This window comes from Oncorhynchus keta, unplaced genomic scaffold (assembly GCF_023373465.1).
Source record: "Oncorhynchus keta strain PuntledgeMale-10-30-2019 unplaced genomic scaffold, Oket_V2 Un_contig_2984_pilon_pilon, whole genome shotgun sequence".
NCBI classification, from domain to species: Eukaryota; Metazoa; Chordata; class Actinopteri; order Salmoniformes; family Salmonidae; genus Oncorhynchus; species Oncorhynchus keta.
This window is the reverse complement of record NW_026286757.1, coordinates 53,049-63,620: the sequence shown is the minus strand read 5'-3', so window position 1 is coordinate 63,620 and position 10,572 is coordinate 53,049. Positions and strand designations below refer to the sequence as shown.

Genomic DNA, 10,572 nt, shown 5'->3' with positions numbered 1-10,572 from the left:
CACACTCCAGGCCATGGATATATATATATATGCCATTTAGCAGACGCTTTTATCCAAAGCGACTTACAGTCATGTGTGCATACATTCTACGTATGGGTGGTCCCGGGAATCGAACCCACTACCCTGGCGTTACAAGCGCCATGCTCTACCAACTGAGCTACAGGATGACGCACGCAATGACATCACGGCAGACCGGTGTCAGGCCTGGATTCGACCGAAGATTCTTCCCAAAATGTTTGGCCAATGAAAACATCCATTGTGATGTGGATGAGAACCTGTGGCCAAATCCACAAGACAGGGTTGATGGAAATATAGAATACATATAGAAATACAGTAATCAATCTTTTGTTTGGCTTTTTACAGTAAGCCAGGAGAAGAACACTGCAGCTGATATTTTACAGGAAGCCAGGTGAGGAACACTGCAGTGATGTTTTACAGTAAGCCAGGAGAGGAACACTGCAGCTGATATTTTACAGTAAGCCAGGTGAGGAACACTGCAGCTGATATTTTACAGTAATCCAGGTGAGGAACACTGCAGCTGATATTTTACAGTAAGCCAGGTGAGGAACACTGCAGTTGCTGTTTTACAGTAAGCCAGGAGAGGAACACTGCAGTGATGTATTTACAGTAAGCCAGGAGAGGAACACTGCAGTGATGTTTTACAGTAAGCCAGGTGAGGAACACTGCAGTTGCTGTTTTACAGTAAGCCAGGAGAGGAACACTGCAGTGATGTTTTACAGTAAGCCAGGAGAGGAACACTGCAGTGATGTTTTACAGTAAGCCAGGAGAGGAACACTGCAGTGATGTTTTACAGTAAGCCAGGAGAGGAACACTGCAGTGATATATTTACAGTAAGCCAGGTGAGGGACACTGCAGTGATGTTTTACAGTAAGTCAGGAGATGAACACTGCAGTGATGTATTTACAGTAAGCCAGGTGAGGAACACTGCAGTGATGTATTTACAGTAAGCCAGCTGAGGAACACTGCAGTGATGTTTTACAGTAAGCAAGGTGAGGAACACTGCAGTGATGTATTTACAGTAAGCCAGCTGAGGACACTGCAGTGATGTTTTACAGTAAGCCAGGAGAGGAACACTGCAGTGATGTTTTACAGTAAGCCAGGTGAGGAACACTGCAGTGATGCATTTACAGTAAGCCAGGAGAGGAACACTGCAGTGATGTATTTACAGTAAGCCAGGAGAGGAACACTGCAGTGATGTATTTACAGTAAGCCAGGAGAGGAACACTGCAGTGATGTTTTACAGTAAGCCAGGAGAGGAACACTGCAGTGATGTATTTACAGTAAGCCAGGAGAGGAACACTGCAGTGATGTATTTACAGTAAGCCAGGAGAGGAACACTGCAGTGATGTTTTACAGTAAGCCAGGAGAGGAACACTGCAGTGATGTATTACAGTAAGCCAGGAGAGGAACACTGCAGTGATGTTTTACAGTAAGCCAGGAGAGGAACACTGCAGTGATGTATTTACAGTAAGCCAGGTGAGGAACACTGCAGTGATGTTTTACAGTAAGCCAGGAGAGGAACACTGCAGTGATGTATTTACAGTAAGCCAGGTGAGGAACACTGCAGTGATGTATTTACAGTAAGCCAGGAGAGGAACACTGCAGTTATGTTTTACAGTAAGCCAGGAGAGGAACACTGCAGTGATGTATTTACAGTAAGCCAGGTGAGGAACACTGCAGTGATGTATTTACAGTAAGCCAGGAGAGGAACACTGCAGTGATGTATTTACAGTAAGCCAGGAGAGGAACACTGCAGTGATGTTTTACAGTAAGCCAGGAGAGGAACACTGCAGTGATGTATTTACAGTAAGCCAGGAGAGGAACACTGCAGTGATGTTTTACAGTAAGCCAGGAGAGGAACACTGCAGTGATGTATTTACAGTAAGCCAGGTGAGGAACACTGCAGTGATGCATTTACAGTAAGCCAGGAGAGGAACACTGCAGTGATGTATTTACAGTAAGCCAGGAGAGGAACACTGCAGTGATGTTTTACAGTAAGCCAGGAGAGGAACACTGCAGTGATGTATTTACAGTAAGCCAGGAGAGGAACACTGCAGTGATGTTTTACAGTAAGCCAGGAGAGGAACACTGCAGTGATGTTTTACAGTAAGCCAGGAGAGGAACACTGCAGTGATGTATTTACAGTAAGCCAGGAGAGGAACACTGCAGTGATGTTTTACAGTAAGCCAGGGGAGGAACACTGCAGTGATGTATTTACAGTAAGCCAGGAGAGGAACACTGCAGTGATGTTTTACAGTAAGCCAGGAGAGGAACACTGCAGTGATGTTTTACAGTAAGCCAGGAGAGGAACACTGCAGTGATGTATTTACAGTAAGCCAGGAGAGGAACACTGCAGTGATGTTTTACAGTAAGCCAGGAGAGGAACACTGCAGTGATGTTTTACAGTAAGCCAGGTGAGGAACACTGCAGTGATGTTTTACAGTAAGCCAGGTGAGGAACACTGCAGTGATGTTTTACAGTAAGCCAGGAGAGGAACACTGCAGTGATGTTTTACAGTAAGCCAGGAGAGGAACACTGCAGTGATGTTTTACAGTAAGCCAGGTGAGGGACACTGCAGTGATGTTTTACAGTAAGCCAGGTGAGGAACACTGCAGTGATGTTTTACAGTAAGCCAGGAGAGGAACACTGCAGTGATGTATTTACGTGTAGTAGCATAATGAAACGCGTGTCTCATATTTTGTACTACAATATTTAATGATTGTATGAACAACGACACAGTAAAACTATCGTATCTTGTGTGTGGGTGGTCTAAACCTGGGGCGGCAGGGTAGCCTAGTGGTTAGAGAATTTGTTCTTAACTGACTTGCCTCGTTAAATAAAGGTAAAATAAAAAATATAAAAAATTCATGATTAATGAGTTATTAGTGTATAACAAGTGTGTGTGTGTGTGTGTGTGGCATCAATATGTGTGTGTGAGTGTGTGTGGCATCAATATGTGTGTGTGTGTGTGTGTGGCATCAATATGTGTGTGTGTGTGTGTGTGTGGCATCAATGTGTGTGTGTGTGTGTGTGTGTGTGTGTGTGTGTGTGGCATCAATATGTGTGTGTGAGTGTGTGTGGCATCAATATGTGTGTGTGTGTGTGGCATCAATGTGTGTGTGTGTGTGTGTGTGTGTGTGTGTGGCATCAATATGTGTGTGTGAGTGTGTGTGGCATCAATATGTGTGTGTGTGTGTGGCATCAATGTGTGTGTGTGTGTGTGTGTGTGTGTGTGTGGCATCAATATGTGTGTGTGAGTGTGTGTGGCATCAATGTGTGTGTGTGTGTGTGTGTGTGTGTGTGTGTGTGTGTGTGTGTGTGTGTGTGTGTGTGTGTGGCATGTGTGTGTGTGTGTGTGTGTGTGTGTGTGTGTGTGTGTGTGTGTGTGTGGCATCAATGTGTGTGTGTGTGTGTGAGTGTGTGTGTGTGTGGCATCAATATGTGTGTGTGTGTGTGTGTGGCATCAATATGTGTGTGTGTGGTGAGTGTGTGTGTGTGTGCATCAATATGTGTGTGTGTGAGTGAGTGTGTGTGTGTGTGGCATCAATGTGTGTGTGTGAGTGAGTGTAAATGTGAGTGAGTGTGAGTGTGTGTGGCGTCAAGATGTGTGTGTGTTATCAATATGCGTGTGAGTGTGTGTGAGGCATCAATGTGTGTGTGTGCGTGGCATCAATATGTGTGTGTGTCTGGCATCAATATGAGTGTGTGTGAGTGTGTGTGTGTGTGTGTGTGTGTGTGTGTGTGTGTGTGTGTGAGGCATCAATGTGTGTGTGTGTGTGTGTGTGTGTGTGTGTGTGTGTGAGGCATCAATGTGTGTGTGTGTGTGAGGCATCAATGTGTGTGTGTGTGCGTGGCATCAATATGTGTGTGTGTTTGGTATCAATGTGTGTGTGTGTGTGTGTGTGTGTGTGTGTGAGTGAGAGTGTGGCAAATTTGTTCTTAACTGACTTGCCTTGTTAAATAAAGGTAAAATAAAAAAATGTCATGATTAATGAGTTATTAGTGTATAACAAGTGTGTGTGTGAGTGTGTGTGTGGCATCAACATGTGTGAGTGAGACAGACAGACAGACAGACAGACAGACAGACAGACAGACAGACAGACAGACAGACAGACAGACAGACAGACAGACAGACACAGACAGGCCTGGATAAAGATCAGACAGACAGACAGAGATGCTGTGTCAGTCAGTCTGCCTGCCTGCTGTTAAAGTGTTTAAGGCAGTAGGTCTATGACTGCTACATGCTAGGACAGCAGTAATGGAGTCTAGACAGTCCTCTGGTAGGTCTATGACTGCTACATGTTAGGACAGCAGTAATGGAGTCTAGACAGTCCTCTGGTAGGTCTATGACTGCTACATGTTAGGACAGCAGTAATGGAGTCTAGACAGTCCTCTGGTAGGTCTATGACTGCTACATGCTAGGACAGCAGTAATGTAGTCTAGACAGTCCGCTGGTAGGTCTATGACTGCTACATGCTAGGACAGCAGTAATGTAGTATAGACAGTCCTCTGGTAGGTCTATGAATGCTACATGCTAGGACAGCAGTAATGTAGTCTAGACAGTCCTCTGGTAGGTCTATGACTGCTACATGCTAGGACAGCAGTAATGTAGTCTAGACAGTCTGCTGGTAGGTCTATGACTGCTACATGCTAGGACAGCAGTAATGTAGTATAGACAGTCCTCTGGTAGGTCTGTGACTGCTACATGCTAGGACAGCAGTAATGTAGTATAGACAGTCCTCTGGTAGGTCTATGACTGCTACATGTTAGGACAGCAGTAATGGAGTCTAGACAGTCCTCTGGTAGGTCTATGACTGCTACATGCTAGGACAGCAGTAATGTAGTCTAGACAGTCCTCTGGTAGGTCTATGACTGCTACATGCTAGGACAGTAGTAATGTAGTCTAGACAGTCCTCTGGTAGGTCTATGACTGCTACATGCTAGGACAGCAGTAATGTAGTCTAGACAGTCCTCTGGTAGGTCTATGACTGCTACATGCTAGGACAGCAGTAATGTATTCTAGACAGTCCTCTGGTAGGTCTATGACTGCTACATGCTAGGACAGCAGTAATGTAGTCTAGACAGTCCTCTGGTAGGTCTATGACTGCTACATGCTAGGACAGCAGTAATGTAGTCTAGACAGTCTGCTGGTATGTGTGTAAATTGCTCATGCATGTAAATGACATAATGCCACGGTGGTACTGTGTTCTAGTCTAGTTAGAGAGCGTCTTGCATTGTAATGACCTCCTACACTAACATGGTTCCAGGCTGCCCAGGGGAGAGTAACATGGTTCCAGGCTGCCCAGTGGAGAGTGACATGGTTCCAGGCTGCCCAGGGGAGAGTAACATGGTTCCAGGCTGTCCAGTGGAGAGTGACATGGTTCCAGGCTGCCCAATGGAGAGAAGTGTTGCTCCAGGCTGCCCAGTGGAGAGTAACATGGCTCCAGGCTGCCCAGTGGAGAGAAGTGTTGCTCCAGGCTGCCCAGTGGAGAGAAGTGTTGCTCCAGGCTGTCCAGTGGAGAGTGACATGGTTCCAGGCTGCCCAGTGGAGAGTGACATGGTTCCAGGCTGCCCAGTGGAGAGTAACATGGTTCCAGGCTGTCCAGTGGAGAGTGACATGGTTCCAGGCTGCCCAATGGAGAGAAGTGTTGCTCCAGGCTGCCCAGTGGAGAGTAACATGGCTCCAGGCTGCCCAGTGGAGAGAAGTGTTGCTCCAGGCTGCCCAGTGGAGAGATGTGTTGCTCCAGGCTGCCCAGTGGAGAGATGTGTTGCTCCAGGCTGCCCAGTGGAGAGATGTGTTGCTCCAGGCTGCCCAGTGGAGAGATGTGTTGCTCCAGGCTGCCCAGTGGAGAGATGTGTTGCTCCAGGCTGCCCAGTGGAGAGATGTGTTGCTCCAGGCTGCCCAGTGGAGAGATGTGTTGCTCCAGGCTGCCCAGTGGAGAGTAACATGGCTCCAGGCTGCCCAGTGGAGAGAAGTGTTGCTCCAGGCTGCCCAGTGGAGAGAAGTGTTGCTCCAGGCTGCCCAGTGGAGAGAAGTGTTGCTCCAGGCTGCCCAGTGGAGAGTAACATGGCTCCAGGCTGCCCAGTGGAGAGATGTGTTGCTCCAGGCTGCCCAGTGGAGAGTAACATGGCTCCAGGCTGCCCAGTGGAGAGAAGTGTAGCTCCAGGCTGCCCAGTGGAGAGAAGTGTTGTTCCAGGCCTCCCAGTGGAGAGATGTGTTGCTCCAGGCCTCCCAGTGAAGAGAAGTGTTGCTCCAGGCCTCCCAGTGGAGAGAAGTGTTGCTCCAGGCCTCCCAGTGGAGAGAAGTGTTGCCCAGGCCTCCCAGTGGAGAGATGTGTTGCTCCAGGCTGCCCAGTGGAGAGTAACATGGCTCCAGGCTGCCCAGTGGAGAGAAGTGTTGCTCCAGGCTGCCCAGTGGAGAGAAGTGTTGTTCCAGGCCTCCCAGTGGAGAGATGTGTTGCTCCAGGCCTCCCAGTGGAGAGAAGTGTTGCTCCAGGCCTCCCAGTGGAGAGAAGTGTTGCTCCAGGCCTCCCAGTGGAGAGAAGTGTTGCTCCAGGCTGCCCAGTGGAGAGATGTGTTGCTCCAGGCTGCCCAGTGGAGAGTAACATGCTCCAGGCTGCCCAGTGGAGAGATGTGTTGCTCCAGGCTGCCCAGTGGAGAGATGTGTTGCTCCAGGCCTCCCAGTGGAGAGATGTGTTGCTCCAGGCCTCCCAGTGGAGAGAAGTGTTGCTCCAGGCTGCCCAGTGGAGAGATGTGTTGCTCCAGGCTGCCCAGTGGAGAGATGTGTTGCTCCAGGCTGCCCAGTGGAGAGATGTGTTGCTCCAGGCTGCCCAGTGGAGAGAAGTGTTGCTCCAGGCTGCCCAGTGGAGAGATGTGTTGCTCCAGGCTGCCCAGTGGAGAGATGTGTTGCTCCAGGCTGCCCAGTGGAGAGAAGTGTTGCTCCAGGCTGCCCAGTGGAGAGATGTGTTGCTCCAGGCCTCCCAGTGGAGAGTCCCAGTGGAACATGGCCCCAGGCTGCCCAGTGGAGAGAAGTGTTGCTCCAGGCTGCCCAGTGGAGAGTAACATGGCTCCAGGCTGCCCAGTGGAGAGAAGTGTTGCTCCAGGCTGCCCAGTGGAGAGATGTGTTGCTCCAGGCTGCCCAGTGGAGAGTAACATGGCCCCAGGCTGCCCAGTAGAGAGATGTGTTGCTACAGGCCTCCCAGTGGAGAGAAGTGTTGCTCCAGGCTGCCCAGTGGAGAGAAGTGTTGTTCCAGGCCTCCCAGTGGAGAGATGTGTTGCTCCAGGCCTCCCAGTGGAGAGAAGTGTTGTTCCAGGGTTGAGAAGAGAGGAGGTGTTCTGAGTCTCAGAAGGTATCCTATTCCCTAAAAATCCACAACTTTATACCAGACACATAGAGAATAGGGTGCCAGCCTTGTCCAAAGTAGTTCACTACTGTATACAGGGAATAGAGAGCCAGTCCTGGTCCAAAGTAGTTCACTACTGTATACAGGGAATAGGGTGCCAGTCCTGGTCCAAAGTAGGTCACTACTGTATACAGGGAATAGGGAGCCAGTCCTGGTCCAAAGTAGGTCACTACTGTATACAGGGAATAGGGTGCCAGTCCTGGTCCAAAGTAATAATAATAATATATGCCATTTAGCTGACGCTTTTATCCAAAGCGACTTACAGTCATGTGTGCATACATTCTACGTATGGGTGGTCCCGGGAATCGAACCCACTACCCTGGCGTTACAAGCGCCATGCTCTACCAACTGAGCCACAGAAGGACCACAAAGTAGGTCACTACTGTATACAGGGAATAGGGAGCCAGTCCTGGTCCAAAGTAGGTCACTACTGTATACAGGGAATAGGGAGCCATTTGGGACACAACTAGAGATGTTAGAGCTGCTCTCTCCATCCTGGATTCCAATGGTCCTAACTCAACTGGCAGTACCCTGTGTTTCATGATTAGTTGCTGTGCATGGCAGGAAACAGATGTGTGTTCGGTCAACAGAGGGTTTGAGGCTCTCTCTGCAATACGACTGACTACAGAACTACCACTGACCTGACCTGTATCCTACAGAACTACCACTGACCTGGCCTGGCCTGTATCCTACAGAACTACCACTGACCTGACCTGGCCTGTATCCTACAGAACTACCACTGACCTGACCTGTATCCTACAGAACTACCACTGACCTGGCCTGTAGCCTACAGAACTACCACTGACCTGGCCTGGCCTGTAGTCTATAGAACTACCACTGACCTGACCAGACCTGTAGTCTATAGAACTACCACTGACCAGACCTGGCCTGTAGTCTATAGAACTACCACTGACCAGACCTGGCCTGTAGTCTATAGAACTACCACTGACCTGGCCTGTAGTCTACAGAACTACCACTGACCTGGCCTGGCCTGTAGTCTATAGAACTACCACTGACCTGACCAGACCTGTAGTCTATAGAACTATCACTGACCAGACCTGGCCTGTAGTCTATAGAACTACCACTGACCTGACCTGACCTGTAGTCTACAGAACTACCACTGACCAGACCTGGCCTGTAGTCTATAGAACTACCACTGACCTGACCTGACCTGTAGTCTACAGAACTACCACTGACCTGACCTGGCCTGGCCTGTAGTCTATAGAACTACCACTGACCTGACCTGTAGTCTACAGAACTACCACTGACCTGGCCTGTAGTCTACAGAACTACCACTGACCTGACCTGTAGTCTACAGAACTACCACTGACCTGGCCTGTAGTCTACAGAACTACCACTGACCTGGCCTGTAGTCTACAGAACTACCACTGACCTGGCCTGTAGACTACAGATCTACCACTGACCTGGCCTGTAGACTACAGAACTACCACTGACCTGACCTGACCTGTAGTCTATAGAACTACCACTGACCTGACCTGACCTGTAGTCTATAGAACTACCACTGACCTGACCTGTAGTCTATAGAACTACCACTGACCTGACCTGACCTGTAGTCTATAGAACTACCCCTGACCTGACCTGGCCTGTAGTCTATAGAACTACCACTGACCTGACCAGACCTGTAGTCTATAGAACTACCACTGACCAGACCTGGCCTGTAGTCTATAGAACTACCACTGACCTGACCTGGCCTGTAGTCTATAGAACTACCACTGACCTGACCTGGCCTGGCCTGTAGTCTACAGAACTACCACTGACCTGGCCTGTAGTCTATAGAACTACCCCTGACCTGACCAGACCTGTAGTCTATAGAACTACCACTGACCTGACCTGGCCTGTAGTCTATAGAACTACCACTGACCTGACCTGGCCTGGCCTGTAGTCTACAGAACTACCACTGACCTGGCCTGTAGTCTATAGAACTACCACTGACCTGACCTGGCCTGGCCTGTATCCTACAGAACTACCACTGACCTGACCTGGCCTGTAGTCTATAGAACTACCACTGACCTGACCTGGCCTGTAGTCTATAGAACTACCACTGACCTGGCCTGGCCTGTAGTCTATAGAACTACCACTGACCTGGCCTGGCCTGGACTGTAGTCTACAGAACTACCACTGACCTGGCCTGTAGTCTATAGAACTACCACTGACCTGGCCTGGCCTGTAGTCTATAGAACTACCACTGACCTGGCCTGTAGTCTACAGAACTACCACTGACCTGACCAGACCTGGCCTGTAGTCTACAGAACTACCACTGACCTGGCCTGTAGTCTATAGAACTACCACTGACCTGGCCTGGCCTGTAGTCTATAGAACTACCACTGACCTGGCCTGGCCTGGCCTGTAGTCTACAGAACTACCACTGACCTGGCCTGTAGTCTATAGAACTACCACTGACCTGGCCTGTAGTCTATAGAACTACCACTGACCTGGCCTGGCCTGTAGTCTATAGAACTACCACTGACCTGGCCTGGCCTGTAGTCTATAGAACTACCACTGACCTGGCCTGTAGTCTACAGAACTACCACTGACCTGACCTGGCCTGTAGTCTATAGAACTACCACTGACCTGGCCTGACCTGGCCTGGCCTGTAGTCTATAGAACTACCACTGACCTGGCCTGTAGTCTACAGAACTACCACTGACCTGACCTGGCCTGTAGTCTATAGAACTACCACTGACCTGGCCTGACCTGGCCTGGCCTGTAGTCTATAGAACTACCACTGACCTGGCCTGTATCCTACAGAACTACCACAGACCTGGCCTGACCTGTAGTCTATAGAACTACCACTGACCTGGCCAGACCTGGCCTGTATCCTACAGAACTACCACAGACCTGGCCTGACCTGTAGTCTATAGAACTACCACTGACCTGGCCAGACCTGGCCTGTATCCTACAGAACTACCACAGACCTGGCCTGACCTGTAGTCTATAGAACTACCACTGACCTGGCCAGACCTGGCCTGTATCCTACAGAACTACCACAGACCTGGCCTGTAGTCTATAGAACTACCACTGACCTGGCCTGTAGTCTACAGAACTACCACTGACCTGGCCTGTAGTCTATAGAACTACCACTGACCTGGCCTGTATCCTACAGAACTACCACTGACCTGGCCTGTAG

At 49.5% G+C, this 10,572-nt stretch overlaps 1 long non-coding RNA gene and 1 pseudogene across 3 annotated transcripts; one reads left to right on the top strand and one right to left on the bottom strand.

The window, feature by feature from the left end:
- Window positions 1–415: 415 nt before the first annotated feature.
- On the top strand, window positions 416–3,284 carry LOC127923447 (uncharacterized). Of its 3 annotated transcripts, none has more exons than XR_008114398.1 (3): window positions 416–673; window positions 1,423–1,911; window positions 2,287–3,284. It is a non-coding gene; the product is annotated as an uncharacterized LOC127923447 (long non-coding RNA). The 3 variants fall into 3 exon arrangements; XR_008114399.1 differs by having other exon boundaries at window positions 2,250–3,284; XR_008114400.1 differs by lacking the exon at window positions 2,287–3,284 and adding an exon at window positions 1,988–2,205.
- Window positions 3,285–5,188: 1,904 nt separating this feature from the next.
- LOC127923448 (foot protein 1 variant 1-like) lies at window positions 5,189–7,176 on the bottom strand (annotated as a pseudogene).
- Window positions 7,177–10,572: the final 3,396 nt, after the last annotated feature.